Below are 15,770 nucleotides of genomic sequence, written 5' to 3'. Positions count from 1 at the left end.
AGCTTTTTTATATATGCTCAGTGATTGATGGTCAGAGAGGGCTCTTTCCCATTCGGTAATGGTTGTCATTCTCTTTTAGGGAACCAGGGTTATGGTAATAACCTAATGTTTTCTATTATATCCCTCATCCTGAGCCTCATGTTAACTTTCTACATCCACCCCTCTCCCCAAACCTGACACCCTCTATTTGCAAAACTGTCATTTACCAATGTATTGTTATTAATATTGCTGGTTAAAAACATCGACTACAACTCTTGTAAGGGTTACTGAACTCGTTCGTCTTAGCATATGGCAGTTACAAATTTGGTTAATTAAGTAATTTAAGAAATCTATGAAAGTCAATAAATCAGAGAACAATATTGTTTCCAATGAAAAGTACAAATACTGTCTGCTGTTCTGCATTTTTAAAAACATTTCTGTTTATTTTATTGTTATTTATTTATATTTTCATTTGTGCAGATTTTCTATGCCATGCACATCTGTCTATCTATCTATCTATCTATGGCCAAACGTTACCTCAAAGTAACATATTAGTTTTTGCTCCCTTACACACACAAAAAAACAGCATCAACCATAATGCAATTCTCTCTCTTTAAGGGAAGAAGTTAAATAAACCAATAGACTTACATTTGGTCTCCTGACTAGTCATTTCTTTTCTTCTACAACTTTTAAAATCAAAATATAGCACATGTACGATGGCCATTAGAGTGGTCTTAAAAATTGCTCTAAAATAACAATTTTTATAGCTTTTTCTTCAATAAAAAATGGATTCACAACTTGGGTAAGTTAATAATTATTTTTCAATAATTACAAACAATTATAGACATACAAAAGAAAACGTTAGTTTACCTACCATAAACCTGGTTCCCTGAAAGAGAAGATGGCCACCAAACATCGGTATGGGATGCACTCCTGCCTATTGGTAGGTGTCACTGAGCTCCTATATCAAAGCTGCCGATAGGCCCCCTTACCCCAGTGACCTCCTCGGTCCCGCCTCCCGAGGGTACTTAACCATCACGAAGGGGAAGAAACACCCTCTTTCGTGACAAAACCGTGAAGTCGACTGAGCGATCGCGCAGTTGGTGGCCATCTTCTCTTTCAGGGAACCAGGTTTACACTAGGTAAACTAACATTCCCTTTCAATTAGAAGATGGCCACCAAACATCATTATGGGAAACGTGTACCAGAGCTGTCGTGAGGGAGAAAAGAACGGCAGCATATGAGGGACGCTAAGTCCTCCCTGACCAAGGTCAGCAGTGTGAGCGTGCAACCTCGAGGACCCTAGTGCCCACAGAGGGCAACAAGAGATCTACCACATTCAGGTGGTAGAACCTGGCTAAGGTATGCGTGGTAGCCAAGCTAGCCACATCGCAAATTTCAGCCACGGAGGCAACTCGGAAGAGGGCCCATGACGTAGCCACACCTCTCGTGGAATGTGTGGCTATCCGCCAAGGTGGGGTTAAGTCAGCACTATCATACGCAGTCGAGACTGTGTCCGCACTCCAATGCAACAGCCGATGCTTAGAGAGGGGCTGTCCCAGGGTTCATGTTCTATGGCAGACAAAGAGCTGGTCAGACTGACTCATCGTTCTTGTCCTATCCACATAGCATCTCAATGCCCGAATTCGGCAGAGAAAGTTCAACTTTTCATCCTCTTCCGTCGCAAACAGAGGAAGATGGAATGACTCCAGTTCCACGGACTGATTCACGTGGAAGGCTGTAACCACCTTGGGGAGAAAAGCAGGGTTTGCATGCAGTAACACTCTGCTACCATCATCCTAAATATGCTTACAGGAGCTATGCAGATAGCGCCTGCAGCTCACTAACCCGCTTTGCGGAGGTGATAGCCAAGAGGAAGGCTGTCTTCATGGACAGGTGCTTCAACTCAATGGAGTATATAGGCTCAAATGGGGCCTGCGTTAGCGCCTCCAGTACAATCCCAAGGCTCCAGTCAGGAAGAGTGGCCCTCCTAGGAGGGCGCAATCGCCGAGGGCCTCAGAGAAATCGGGTAGCCAAAAAATGCGCACCCGAGGACACTGAGTCAACGGGGGCATGGCAAGCAGAAATATCCGCTAGGTAAACCTTCAGAGTGGAAGGTGATCTACCAGCCTCAAGCAGATCTTCCAGAAACTGCAAGATGGTGGGCATGGGACAGGAGATTGGATCATGACCGTTAGAACGGCACCAATCTTGAAGGCATACAGTGACCTAGTGCAATGCGCCCTAGCATTCTGCAGCGTACCCACGACTGCATCTGACAGCCCTAAGGCTGACCAGTGGTCCCTTTCAGGTGCCAAACCAATAGCTGGAGCCTCCCTGGCTCCGGGTGCCAAAGTGTGCCTCTCGCCTGACTGACAAGATCCCAGCGAAGCGGGATTTTCCAGGGCGGGCCATTCAATAGCTGGCAAAGAGACGAAAATCAGATTCTCCTGGGCCACCTGGGGGCGACAAGGAGAACTGAAGCCTTCTCTGACCAGACCTTCTCGAGAAAAGCCGGGAGCAATGGCAGAGACGGGAACGCGTAAAGGAGCACTCTGGGCCATAAGTGGGCTAGGGCATCGACGGCGAGTGGACCACCGCAGCAGTGGAGGGAGTACCATAGAGGGCAGTGTGTCGTCTCTCCCGAGGCAAAGAGACTGACCTGCGCCTCCCTGAAACGTTCCCAAATGCGCTCCACCACCTGAGGGTGGAGCTTCCACTCCAGTGAGAGCAGGCCCTCCCTCGAGAGGAGGTTCTCCGCTTGAGTCTCCATGCCTGGAACATGCGTCGCCTGAAAAGACAGCAAGTTCTGTTGGGCCCAAATCAGTAGCCTGAAGGCTAGGCTGTACAACCCAGGGGACCGAAGGCCACCCTGGTGGTTGACATATGCCACAACTGATGTATTGTCTGTGTCGATCAGCACATGTCTGTTCCGCACCATGGGTAGGAAGTACTGGAGGGCAAGGAACACCGCTTGCAGCGCCAACATGTTGATATGCAGGGACGTCCTGCGGCCCGACCAGGGTCCGCTGTCTTGAGTTGGATGCGTTCATCATCGCTACCCTGGGGGTGTAAACCGCCCCCATCCAGACTCCTTGGCGCAGGTGAAAGGGAATCCTCCACCAGCGCAGGGCCGCTGTACACGCGAGACACACTGTCAACCAACGGTGCCTGTTGTGTTTGGGATGCAACCTGAATCATTGAACCATGCCTGCAGCAGGTGCATGCGTAATAAATCCAGCTTGATGGCTGATACCGCTGCTGCCATCAGACCCAGAAGTTTTTTGGCACAAAACAAGGGACACCTTCCATCCCTGCCGAAACAGTTGGGTGGTGTTGTAAAGCTGCTACACTGTCATCCGACAGGTATGCGCGCATTGTGGTGGAGTCCAGCCGGAGCCCCATATACGTTATGCACTGTGCTGGCATCAGCTGACTCTTGGCATCGTTGATGGTGAGGCCCAGCTTCACTAGATGCTCCGTCACTAGCGACGTGTGGGCCACCGCTCCCTCCTGCGACTGGGAACAGATCAACCAGTCGTCCAGGTAATTCATCACTCTGACTCCTTGCAGCTGCAAGGGGGCGAGGATAGCGTCTACGCACTTTCAAAACGTACGGGGAGCTAGAAAGAGGCCGAACGGCAGCACGGAAAACTCATACGCGTTGCCCTGAAAGACGAAGCAGAGATATTTCCTGTGCTGTGGATGAATGGGAACGTGAAAATATGTGTCCCATAAGACCACCGTGGTGAGCCAGTTGCCCAGCCAGACAGACTGGAGTATGTGACGATGAGTCAGCATATGGAATCCCTTCTGCTTTAGAAACCAGTTTAGAAACCGCAAGTCTAGGATGGGGCGAAAGCCACAGTCCAACTTCCGTACCAAAAAATGTAGGATCTACGAGACGAATGGCAAGCTTGTCCAGCAAGGCTGTCTCTTCGGTCTGGAGCACTAAATCGAGGACTAAATCGGGTCCGTCAAGAACGTAGTCATGATGTCGCGAAAAGGAGGGGTCCCAAACGAAACTGAAGCACGTAACAGTATTGTACGGTTGCGAGCACCCACACGTCAGAGGTGCAAGCTCGCCAGTAGTACAGCTGTTGTGCCGTGAATCGGGTCTGAGGGCGCCAGCCTTCAGGGGCCCTGTTGGGGCAGCTAAGGCTGGGGCAGGGCTAGTGTGGGCAGGTGTCTAGGGTGGAACCCCTGGCACCGCCATCGCGGTTGTTGCTGCGTGGGCTGGCTATGGCCACATCCACCATGCTGAGGAATGGTCCTGCCTCTCGTTTGAGATGAGGCCTGTAGGCAGTGCCTAAGGTCACCTGGTGGGGCTGTGGGAACCGGCACAGTCCGGGTGACCATACGCAGCTGCATCGAGTGCCGGCAGCTCGACCTGACCTGCGTTGTAGCAGGGGAAGGGAGCAACGCGGCTCCCTGCCTCGACGCCTCACGTTCTTGAAGGATCTATTGGCCCACAGCGGCCTACGAAGAACACCCTCGTGCAACTCCAGGTGGCTCACACGTGCACACAGGGCTGAAAAGCCGTGCAGAAGTCGCAGGCATCATTTAGGGCTGAGGCGGAATGATTGGGGCCTAGGCACCATGTACACATGCTGTATCTGTCCTCCTGTGGGATATTGGTCCCACAGGCCACTCAGGCATGGAAGCCAGCCCTACCAGCCATAGGGTCAGGTTAGAAACCACTGCGCTGTAAACACCATGTGCGCCACGTGCACCGAGCACTGTGGGCACCGGGTTAAGAGCACCGCGTCCCAATTGCACCGTGTGCACAGAGTACCATGCAATAATAACACTGCTTACACTGGCACCGCGTGCACCGAGCACCACGTGTACCATGCAGCACCAGTCTAATATGCAGCGCGTACACCGAGCACCGCGTTACCGCTTGCACCGAGTACTGCGTGCACAGATGCACAGAGTACCGTGCAGCATCAGGGACCATGCATACTGCGTGCACCGAGTACCGTGCTACACCAGTGCACTAGCCTGTATCGGTACAGCGGTAATGGGCACCATGTGCACCATGGTATCGAAGTAGCATGGCAGAGTCTTACGCACCGCTTTATTAAAAATCACCAGGGCAGCTGTGCAAGGTGCCTACCCTGACCGCGTGGTCACACGCCTGAGCAGTGTGTAGCGTACAACAGGGGGACAGGGCAGAAGCCGCAACAGGCGATTGACTTACATACACAGTAATACAAACAGTTTTTAAAATGCAAAAAACAGAACTATTACAGGACAGATGGGGGAGAGCACTCTATAGTGAAGGCCCATGGAGCCCATTTACATCTCAAACCAATAACGAGGGAAGCCTCGGTGAGGAGTATATGGCCAGCCCAGTGAAAGCAGTTACGGAGAGTATGGAGTAGTGTAGCTACAATCAAACAAGGCCCAGCCACGGCCCGCAGGCTGGAAAGCCCAGTCCCGTGGAGTAATAGTGCTCTCCGAAGTAAGAAGGGGTGAAAAACACACACATTTCTTAACAATAATACTTACCATGCTAAGACGGACAGAAAGAAGCAGCCTAACATGTGGAGCAAGCAGGTGCTAATAGAAACAGTATAAAAAGGCTACGCATTTCTAAACTACTGATTCCGGGAAAGCGGCAAATGCCAGCTTTCAAGCACAAAGTGCAGGTGAACTAGCAGTATCTTAGGGGGCATTTTTTATAAGACAGGTCTCAATGAAACACAGAGGTCTTACCAATGTGAGAAGCGGAAGAGGGCGTTCCTTCCCCCGCGTGACGGTTAAGTACCCTTGGGAGGCAGGACCGAGGAGGTCACTGGGGAAAGGGGGCCTATCAGCAGCTTTGATATAGGAGTTCAGTGACACCTACCAATAGGGGTATCCCATAACAATGTTTGGTGGCCATCTTCGAATTGAAAGGGAACACTTACTGTACTTTTTAAATCACTGGGTCTCTCATGGGTCCTTACAGGTTTAAATGCTCAAACCAAAACGAAGGAACAGGTTACAATTCTCAGTCCCCTTTTATGCTGTCACACATGACCCCTTGGTAAACAAGTGCAACCACCTCTCCCATCTGCGGCTGCTACGGCATTTCCCTTCCGTGTCAATGCGTTATTGCAACAGAGTCTCCAGGCTGGCCGACTTCCCTTGAACCCCGGGAAAGAACTGTCAGACCAGCCCATTCAAAGAACTCTGTTCGCATTTCTTAGAGCCCTCACAAGTTGGGTGGAAGATTTACAACCAAGAATCACTGTATTTCTGTCACAACATGTGGTCATATTCTAAAGTAACCAGCCTATTATTGCCATCATTATTATGATTATCATCACTATTAAGGTAAAAGCATGAATAAAATATTGTTGTACCATATATTGTAATATTATACTGCAATATTGAATACTATAGCAAAACTTTTCATCATTACATTATCATATCATCCACGCTGTGTCATATAGTTTATCTTTTATGGCAGAGGAAAAAAGGAAAAGGCAGGGTTGGCTTTCCCCCTTGATGACAGTGAGGTTGAAGAAATGGAAACAACCATGGATAGAAGCAGTGAAAGTGAGAATGAGTCAGTTTACAGTACAGATACTGCTTACAGTTTGTGTTCATGACTACACGTATGGGTATGCATCACAAGGTACATTTATTTATATTTAGGATACATTTACAATTTCTATAACATGTTATATTTTTTTCCCATACATTGTTTATCACCTTTACAGAGCAAATGGAGCAGGAGGAAAGTTTTGCCCCCTTTGAATCTGCTCTACCAGCTGAAGTAAGGGCTAGGGGCCTGGACTGGCAAAGCAGGAGGAGCATTCCCCCTCTTCCCCAATGGAAGTGCAGGCTGCCTGAAGGTTTTTAAGTTAAACAGCCAATTGACTACTTCAGACACCTCCTGAAGCCAGCCACTATTGAATTCATGATTGAGCAAACCAATCTCTATGCAATACAGTCAGATCTAAACAGGTCATTAAATGTCACCAATGAAGAGATGGAACAATTTATCGGCGTATGTTTTTATATGTCAGTGGGATTGTGTACAATTTTGACCTCTACACGGGATCCATTTCTCCAGTTGATGGGATGCCAGATATTGGTGCAAGTGGGAATGTAGTTTTGCAATTTGCAAGCATCATCCCAGACAACTTCTCATACAAAATATTCTTCGACAATTGGTTCTGTAGCATTGACCTGCAAGTGGCTCTATAAAAAGATCCACAGTGTGGGGACAGTTAGACATGAATTAGACAGTTAGACAAGTTAATGAATGACAAGGAAGAAAGGAAGGGGAACCATTGAAAAGAAAGAGGCAGAACACCATGGTGTGTAGCTCAGGGCAGTCAAATTGTTTGACAACTGTCTGGTGACTCTGCTGAGTACATATGCAACGGCCAACCACCCAACTTCCACAGTGGAGAGACGCGACAAGAAGAGAAAGGAAGCTGTTCAAGTGACATGCCCCAGTATTGTCAAATTGTACATAGTTTTATTCCAAGAAGAAAATGTAATGTCATGCATGAAATTAAAATAAAAAGTTGGACTTTAAAAAAGTCTATATTTTTTCATTTGTTCTATAGTGGTTCAATCTTGCCTCAAGGTAACGAACCCCAAAGTACCTCCCCACCCCTCCACAAATTTTTTAGGGAGAATTTAAGTTTTGGTAAGGCTAAGTAGGACCATTTTAAGTGCTAAAAACTAAACTTTTTTTCAACAATGTTTTCACAATGTGGACAATAGAGGGGAATAGAGGGATATACATTGGACCAGGATTTTTTTTTAATAGGGTTTTTTTTAAACATGACTTTTTTTAAGTTAACAGTAAACAGCAGTCTCCTTGTCAAAACGGGAGACTTAAATTAGTTTCTCAAATTAGGCCTTTAAGGTTGTTCAAAACTATTCTATTAATACTCATATGCATTATTCAACATATGGGACTGAATTAAACTTACCCAGCTTGTCTCACACGCTTCTCTTGGTTGAAATAAAACAACGCAGTTTGTAGGTTTCGTTTTTACAACGTTACGCCTATCCCACTGCATTATTGTAGGGGTAGTGTTAGTGTGCGCACGCAATTGCATGAGCTTGGATCCATGAGCCTGGATGCAGGAGCTTCACCTGTCTCTATCTTGGGTGGCATCTTAGATATAGAAAACTTTGAAGTGCACCCTTAATGGAAGCTCACTACATCCATATACGTCATTGCCACTAAAAAAAACTGCACAAAACCACCACTGCAAACAACCAAGAGGCCTTAATTCTTTTTGCCGATTTTTCTTTTAAAAATTCCAAAAAAGGTTCCAGTAACAGTAATACAGACGTAAATAAGTTCATGTAATTAAATCGTATGTAACGGGACTATTGTCCCTAGCTTAGTAATATATTGAAAAAAATACATTTCTATTTCATATGAAATAATAATAATACAAAAATGTGTAGAGCTCACTTCTGGGTGTTGGGTGTACTAGAATAACTTCCAGTGGCCGCAGACATATCCAACACCCTGTCACATTGCTTACAAAGAGTGTGTGTGTGTGTGTGTGTGTGTGTGTGTGTGTGTGTGTGTGTGTGTGTGTGTGTGTGTGTGTGTGTGTATGTACAGTATGTATATGAGTCTCCCAATCTGTTCAGGTGACTTCTGTCAGAGATTTCATACCTGCCTTGAGGGGAATATCAGAAACTGATGATTTAATCTACTAGATGCAAATATCCTGACCTTGAAGTTACTGAAATAAGCACTTCCAAAACATGTATTAATGATATAACTGGACTATTTAATGAAACTGCTGTGTCAAGAAAAAGGGCCCCTTGGTTCCTGGCAGGAATATTGAACTGAAGATGACCAGGGCTAGGAGGGGTGCATCTGGACTGGGTGAGGCTGGAAGGACGGTGAAGAGACTGTAAAACTGCAAATACAGGCAGTTTAGTGCAAGGAAGACATAAAGTATAGATGTCAACCAGTCCCAACTGCAACAACAAGCTGCTGGACGAAAGGAAGCAGACAAAAGGACAAATCTCAAAGATCTGCGAGTTAAAAATGCAAGATACACAAATGATCTCATGAACGTGGCTACTCAGCAGAGTGAAGAGACTAAAAATCAAAGCGAAATTGAACATTTTGCACTCCACATCGAATGCTAAACAAGGATACTGTCACTCTGCTAAGCAAAGATGCAACTCCGGGACTGCCTAAAAACAGAATCAAGACGAGAGTCTGCCTAAACAGACCCAAGACGAGGAAGCAAGCTGCAAGCGAGTCAACGACCACAAGTAAAGAGACTGAGGCCCAGCTAGAAGACTGCTGTAAAATTTACAGCGACTGTTATCAGACAAACTAGTCTGAGTCTGCTGTACACCTAAAACCACAATATCCAAAAGAAACTGTGCCCTGGCACCTGCATAGCTAAAAGATTCAGCAAAGAGAATAGAGCAGACGGGCACTGTTGTTGATCCAATACTGAGGACTGAAGACTTTTTTGCAGCTGTTTGTTGATTCTATCGAGAATTGAAAGCTTTATTGCCAAGTTGATCCAACGTGGGATTGAAGACATTACTGCTGAGAGGAGAGCTTTTGTACTGGACACTTCAACAGACTAAGTTTCCAAGCCAGCAGACCAAAGTCTAAGCTTCAAGGAACTGTTGAGTATAATTCCAGTTGCATTTTCCTTTCATGGAACTAAATTAATTAATTGTAACACATTCACATAGAATTGAACAGTAAATTATTTAGTTTGCACACTTTGCGTGTGAAATAACTTTTAGTGAAACTTGATGAAGTGACTATAAGTAATCTACCTCATATTGTTGTATGAAGAATTTCTTTAAAAAGTAAACTTGCCATATACCATTAATAAGCTTAATGTGATATATTCTAAGATTGCCTACATCAGGGCCTCTCAAACTCAGTCCTGGGGACTCCCTGTGGCTGATAGGGGTGTCAGGTTAACCCAAAAACTGAAATCGATAATTGAGCCCACAATATTAAATCTATAAATAAAAAAATCGATATTTAGAGTTATTTTTGTTTTACCTACAATACGAAATAAGACACCTCTATATTATACTCTTACAATGTTTTAGTATCTTCGCAACACTTCGTGTTTAGAAAAACATCTGCATCTCCCCGCGACGGGTGTTGGCAACTGGATGACGGTCAAAAGTCAAACAAAAATAAAAATGCGTTATAAAAGAAGTGTGTATATATGGTTACCCAGGTACACAAAATATAAACTTCCAAATGAAACAATATGTAAGTTAATGCACAGTAAGTTACTTACTGTGTGTTGTCCTTAGGAAATGTCCAACTAGCTCACAGAATTGTAACAGTCCAAAAAGAAACAAAAACTATGCATATCCAATCCAGTGTCCATTCAAACGTACGTGTTTTAAATGTTGTTTGCAAGGAACACAACCTGTCGACTTGCTCTCGATCTAGGGCTGCTGGCTTTTTATTTACAATGTTTCCTGCTGTCAAAAAGACACGTTCAGAGCGCACAGATGTGTCTGGCACACACTGATTTTTTAGCCAGTTGAGCAAGGTGTGGATATTTCAGGCCTGATTTTTTCCACCATTCGCGTGGATTGCTATCTGCTGAGAGTGGTGTCCCCTTGACATTGCACGCCATCTCCTGCATTAGTTGTATTTCTCAATTATCTGCTTCTTCTTGCCCGTAGGTGTAAGTGTCCCCAAACAGGTCACCCATTGCAGTCAGCACAATTTTTCTGCTAGCTTGTTTATTTTCAGAACTGCCATATTCCTTTACAAAACCAGTTTCATTTACAAAACGCTGTATCACTTCTGTTTGAATTTCTTCTGTACCTGACGCTTTTCTAGTTCAGATAAATGTATCAATCGGTGAAAGCGTGGGTCAAAGAATGACGTTTTGTTCAGAAGCATGAATGTTGATTGTCGTTCTTCTTTGTCTTACCTCAAACTCAGATCACTGTAGATTTAGTTTTTCATCTCTTTTATTACAGGAATTTCAGATGATGCAAAGTTTTTAACTTGATTGATCAGGATTTGCTGAAGAGGTAAAACAGCCGAAGCTGTGGGGTATTTGTCTGTTGATCATGCTGCGGTTGCCGTTTTGAATGGTTTCAGAGTGTCGTGGATATTTTCAACAAACATCCATTCGTTAGATGTTAACTCCAGATGCGAGAACTTTTTCTCAAAGATTACAGCGGTCGCTGCAGCCTGTTGTTCTGAAGCTCGGCAAATCATGTCGTAGGTGCTGTTCCAGCGTGTAACATAGTCATTGATTAAATTGTCATTTTTTAAGCCAAGCAACTTTTGTTTATTCTCTAGAAGACATTTGTCAGTTGGTGATCTTTGAAACGTGCAGCCGAATGTTTAAGTCGGGTAAGTGTTCTTTCGATCGGTCCAGTATTCAGTCCCTTCCCTAAAGCAACGTTAATTGTGTGAGCCACACACGGGATGTTGATCAAATTGAGAGATCTTTGTATTGCGTTGACGTAGTTCAGTGCATTATCAGTAGTGACAGCAATTACGGAAACGCGTATATTAAAATCATCCAGAATTTCTGAAATACACTCTGCATCATTTTCTGCTGTGTGACTTCCTAGAAGCTCTTTGGTTTGCAGAACAAAATCTTGCAGTTACCAAGAATCAGTAATATAATGTGATGTTACCGTAACATAAGCATTGGTGACTAAGGAGGTCCAACCATCTGTAGTTAAAGCAATGTCCTTACAATCATGCAGAATTTGTTTTACATTTTCACGATTGGTATCATACAGTTTAATTATGTTCCTTGAAATTGTTGTGTGACTCGGAATTTGGTATCTGGACTCCATTTCACTGCAAAATTCCCTGAAGCCATCACCCTCAACAATGCTGATAGGTCTCATATCTTTGCAGATGAATTTTAAAAGAGATTCATAATTGCTTTACTTCGTTGACCGCGTAATGCAGCAGCAGAGGTTTGTTGAAAAAACGCTGTCATTCCTGGCTGTTTAGGACACTGTTTAAAGCTGCCATCTTGGTGGCGTCCTGTAATTTAAATGGCACGATAGGAAGTTCGGTGCAACATTTAGTTTACAAATTCCAGAAATGTAATAAACTTTGCCATTATCGATGATCCAGTTTTATTATCGATTATCGTAATAAGGAGGAAAATCGATACAAATATCGTTTCATTCCAACCGAAATCTCAATTACTAAACTAGACCCTTAATTGAACTGCTAATTTGCTTAGACCGTTTTACTTGTTTTCAGCTCTTGAACAGTTGCATATTTCAAGTTAACTTTGATAAGTAACTTAAACTGCAACTGTTTAAGAGCTGAAAACGTACAAATAAATGTCTAATTAAGCAAATTATCAGTTCAATTAAGGGTGTAGTTAAGTAATTGGGAGCTCAGTTGGAATAAAAACCAGCAGCCACAGGGGGTCCCCAGGACTGAGTTTGAGAACCCCATCTCAGTTGATGCTGTGTGCTTGGATGTGGGCGTGTGTGCGAGAGCAAGCTACTATGTCACAGCCTGCTTGCTGTTGAAGCTGCTAGTGTGTAAGAGGAGACAAGTGGTATCATATTTCAATTGTCTGCTAGTCCAGCGTGAATGTAGTGAGAAATTTGGAATTTTGTTTGTGCTTAGAGACTAAAAGAGATTAACTTTCTAACTTTTCTGATTTCTGTTTATTATTTGTGTACTTAATAAAATACTACTATTGATTAACCATTCCTTGTGTCTGCGCATGTGTGGGTAATCACTGGAAAATACTGACAGACACAGAGCATTGGTGTTGATACGCCGCTCAGGCGCGCAGATTTAATTTCAACACAGAACTGACAGTAGGTTACCAGCATTGGTAGACCTAGTGTCACATTTAATAGAAATAAAAACAAAAGCTAAAAATAAAAAAGTTTTCCACACAAAATGACGAGAGGGCTGGAACCACATAACAGTCTCGCGTTTTTAATTGGTCCATGTCTGTCACATGCTTGTGTTGTCACACAAGCGGCAAAGCTTGCAGGCATTTTTAACATTGCGATCAGAGAAAGACAGCGAGAGATCTACTTTCCATAACCTTTCAATTAAAATACAACATGGTATTTTGCTGTATTAATATAATTATGGGTTATTTATATGAATTATCATGTTATGCACAAATGCAAGAATTTTTTTTTTTTTTTTTTTTTTTCCTGTAGTGGTGTACTTTCTTTCAAAACAGCATACATCTATAATCATCTGCGCAATGTATTTTAATATCAAATATATAAACTATTGCAGTTTTGTTACGGGATATATTAGTTTATCTCAAATGTAATCACAGTTTTAAATAGACTGACCCCGTTTTCATTTTCGCACCAAATTCTGGGCCGCTTTGGTTTTTAGATAATTTTCGTATTCAGCCCAGTTTTTGGGACTCAGCTGACAGCCGAGTTTCTAAGCTCACACCCCCGTGCAACCCCTGCATGCACACACCTAGCCTTCACTTTTATTGCATATTTCTGGAACAGAAGTACCTATAAACACCATTCAAATGTTTCTAGACTGAGGGGACCAGCCTGAATGTAACATGCCCAATTGCAATTCTTTGCAAAAAAAAAAAAATAATAATAATAAAAAAATGGTGTTCATCCCCATTCATGTCTATGGCAGTGTTAAAAAAAACACATTTTCAGTCATATCTCTCGACTCAGAGCACTCACATCCACCGTTCGAAGGGTTCTAGACTCAGCGGACCAACCTGAATGGAACATGCCATGAATTTGTAGCAATTCTTTGCAAAAAATATTTTCAGGGTGTTCAGCCTCATTCATGACTATGGCAGGGTTGAAAAACCACATTTTCATGCATATCTGTTGAACCCGAGCACGTAGAACCACCACTGAAAGGGATGTAGACTCAGAGGAGCAGCCCAAACCACCCCCTAAAACGGCAGTGGTTCATCCAAAAACTTGAGTCGTGTCGAAAAAAAATATTTTGCCGAGCCGTCCTACCACCTAGAACCGTGAAAACGTGGGGCCCCGCAGCAAAAAAAAAGAAAAAAAGTTCCAAACCTCCACAGATTTCGAGCTATGCCCTGTCAAAAATGTCCAAAATGACCCTTCGCGGGGTCATATCTCAATGACCCCAGGTTGAACTTCCTTGGGTCATGTCTGGGGTCACTCTTTCACAGGGAGTCATCCGTTTTCAAATGCTATATTTTCAACAATTTTTCACATTTTCAGCATGATGGCATGTCAAGGTTGGATTTCCAATAGCTTTTGAGTTCCAGGTTGGCAAAAAATTGGAGTCCTTTCCAGCTGGGGACATGTCGCTTGGAGGGATCGACAGGAGCCCCGAGGTGGACCCCTGCACCGATTTTCAAGTCTTGGGGACACCCGAAACCGGAGATATAGCACCCTGAAAAATGTTTATGGAAAATCCTATTATAAAACACCTTTAGGGCAACGCCCGCCATCTGGCGTCGGAGTGGTGTACGAACCCGTAGCCGGTGATTTTCTTTAGTTGAGAGTCATATGCACATGAAGAGAGTGTTCCCTAGTTCCTTACCTACGGGGTTGTGGAGATATGAGGTACGAGGAGACCACCCCTCCCTATAGCAAATCCCATTATAAAAAAAACCCAGTGGCCCAGAATTTGCGACGTTATCTGCAAACCAAATCGGCCCAAAATTTGGGACGTAAATGAAAACAGGACCAGTCTACATTTAAAACTGATTACATTTGAGATAAATTAATGTATCATGTAATAAAACTGCAATAGTGTATATATTTGATATTAAAATACATCGCGCAAACGATTATAGATATATTGTATTTGAAAGAAAAGTACACCACTACAGAAAAAAAAAAATATTACACTCGTGCATAACATGATAATTCATATATAATAATAACCCATAGTTTGTTTTATTAGTACATCAAAATACCACGTTAAATTTTAATTGAAAGGTTGTGGAAATCAGATCTCACCCTCTTTCTCTTTCTGATCGTAATGAAATGCCTGCAAGCGTTTCCACTCGTGTGACGACATATTCATGTGATAGACATGGACCAATCAAAACGCAATACTGTTATGCAGTTCCATCCCAAAAACCGGGCCTGTGTCATACCTCCCCGGCCTCCCAGTGACATCATAGGCCCCGTCTTGCAGTTAAAGGCTTCCATGGTAGTAGTTCCTTCAAAGCAGACACTTCCCTCCTGAATGCAAGCAAACACCCAGCAAATGGCATTGCGATCGACCCCAGCTGTAGCCCAGCCGCTTTTTGAGCTCTGCGCAGCATCCCCCAGACCTGCCCCCAGTCAATCCGGACCTCCGGATCACCTTAGCTCAGGGCCAGCCTGGCCCTCAGCTGGTTGCTTAGCAATGCGTCTCTGGCTGCGCGTCGCAGCTGATTTATACATTGTTGTTTCTACATCGGACAAATACATAGTTGTGTATTTTTTTTTTAAATGGGAAAGTTTAAGGAGGCCATGTTGGAATGTTTTGAATGAGTATATACAATTCCCATAGTGTTCCTTGAGAACCTGTCGGTCTTGTTTTGAATGCAATTATTAGTAAAAACACCAAGGGTGAAACCAATTACAATTCAAACAATCCCTTTGTAAAAGCAGATTGGAGCACTTATCTGCAGATCCATCATGTGTTTGGGATGTAATTGTTAAAATTGCTCAATTTAAACAGTGTTCAGAGTAGTGCATGTCAATACAATTTAGATAATTAAGGAAGATGCCAAATTTGTGAAGAAAATCCCAATATGGATGTAGTGTGCCAGTGTCACCGAGTGGACACTTATACAAAGGACATATGCTTGCGGGAAGCAGACATGAGG

The sequence above is a fragment of the Polyodon spathula genome, chromosome 3 (genome assembly GCF_017654505.1).
Source record: "Polyodon spathula isolate WHYD16114869_AA chromosome 3, ASM1765450v1, whole genome shotgun sequence".
In the NCBI taxonomy this organism is placed as follows: Eukaryota; Metazoa; Chordata; class Actinopteri; order Acipenseriformes; family Polyodontidae; genus Polyodon; species Polyodon spathula.
Note: the sequence above shows the minus strand (reverse complement) of the source record.